This window comes from Dasypus novemcinctus, chromosome 3 (genome assembly GCF_030445035.2).
Source record: "Dasypus novemcinctus isolate mDasNov1 chromosome 3, mDasNov1.1.hap2, whole genome shotgun sequence".
In the NCBI taxonomy this organism is placed as follows: Eukaryota; Metazoa; Chordata; class Mammalia; order Cingulata; family Dasypodidae; genus Dasypus; species Dasypus novemcinctus.
In genome coordinates this window covers 70,629,827-70,631,758 of record NC_080675.1, presented here as the reverse complement: position 1 = coordinate 70,631,758, position 1,932 = coordinate 70,629,827, and the positions used below count along the sequence as shown (strand labels likewise).

Below are 1,932 nucleotides of genomic sequence, written 5' to 3'. Positions count from 1 at the left end.
GCAAGGACACATCAGAAATAAACCATTCCTCACAGGAATCAAAGCCATTACAAATCATTTTGATTAAGTTGATCTGTGATTGTTTTTGCCTCAAGCCAAGTTGACAGCCTGAAGCAAAAATTAAATCCTCAATGGAAAAACATAAGCCAGAACTTTGAGGTATTTATACGATTTTTCATTTAAAAAATCCATCACTCAACTTAAATCATCATGCCTATTAAAACAGAACATTTTCATTAAAATTGAGCAAAATGTTGAATAGCAGGAAGAGATCAAAGGGAGATCAAGATAATAGAGTTAAGAATAAATTTTACAGTGGTTATAAATTATATGATCAAGAAAATGAAATACAAGATAGAGAACTTATAGAAACTATAAAAATATAGCAAATAATTGTCCTAAAAGTGAAAAAGTAAAATGATTAAAATTAATAATTCAGTGAATGAGTGTAATAGGGGGTTAGAGAGTCTAAGAGGGAATTAGTGAATGGAAAGATAGTTCAAAATATAAGTATATAGAGATAAAAGGAAGGGATTAAAGAAAAGAGAGTAAGAGAAATTAAGCAACAAATAATTCTTGTGTTAAAAGAAAATAACTACCAACCCAGAATCTTTGTCCAGTGAAAATATCCTTCAAAATCAAAAATAAATGAAGACATTTTCACACAAAAAAAATTCCCCAGAAGGACATGGCAATCTTTGCATAATTTAATCAACAGTTTATATGTTTTATTGAGGGTTGACAAGTGCAATAATTAAATAAAGTGACAACTTACAACTGTATAGAGAACATGCTCAGAATCATTCAAATAACTACCATAAATTTAATAGGCAGAGATCCCTACTGGGAAAGTCATTTCCTTAGGTAGAACTTATTGGTTTGCAAACATATTTCAAAATACTTTGGTGAGCGTTTGCTTTGCCAGCACATATACTAAAATTGGAATGAACAGAGAAGATCATCATGGCCCATGCACATGGATGACATGCAAATGAAGTGTACCATATTTTTTCATAAACTGGACTTTTGGGTGCATGTGGTTCTATGCCCACCTCTTAAAGGGCAGAAGGAACAGTATTCTCTCAGACTCTCAAGGCAAATACAGGCACTTTTAGCCCACAAAGATTAGCTTGTTGGGCACTCTGGAGGGTCCATACACATGCCTAGCAGGGGAGGAAGGGACCAGTGCTACATCAGTCTACTGGGGCAACTGAGGTCAGTTTTGACCCACATGGCTTGGTTTCCTACCAACATTTCCAGTTCCATCACTGTCCCAGGCAAGGAAGAAAGGTGTGTGAAGCTTCATCATTCTCTCCAGGCAACTTAGTCTTGACATGCAAAGCTTAGATTACTACACATGGCTGCAGCTCTGTCTCTACCGTGACAGAGGAGAAAAAGTAGGAGAAGCTTCTTTGGTTCCTGGGGTAATGCAGACAGCAAAAGCCTCCACAATTTATATTACTCATTACATCCTCATCTCCTACTACACAACACAGCAAGGGAGAAAGGGCAAGAATGCCCAACACTAAAGAAAGCAATTGCACCCAGAATAAGTACATTTAATAAGCCACATACCTAGACACAACAAAAATTACAATCCATACCAAGAAACAGGAAGATATGGCCCAAAGGAATGAAATAAAGCCTCCAAATGACATTAATCACAGATATTAAAAAATCTCCTTAATAAATTCAATATATCTCATTGATTTAAAGAGATTAAAGATTTTAAGGAGACACACAGGGAGTACAAAGAAGATCTTGAAGACATACATAAAAGAATAGCTGATCTTATGGGAATTAAAGGCAAAATAAATGAAATTAAAAATATATAGCAGGAAAACAACAGCAGATTTGAGGAGGCAGAAGAAAGGATAGTGACCTTGAAGACATTGACTCCAAAAGCAGATACAAAAAACAAAATAACAGGTA

General features: G+C 35.1%; 1 pseudogene; it reads left to right on the top strand.

Annotated features, from left to right (window-relative positions):
• Window positions 1-913: 913 nt before the first annotated feature.
• On the top strand, window positions 914-1,011 carry LOC111761904 (U6 spliceosomal RNA; annotated as a pseudogene).
• The last annotated feature ends 921 nt before the right edge of the window (window positions 1,012-1,932 follow it).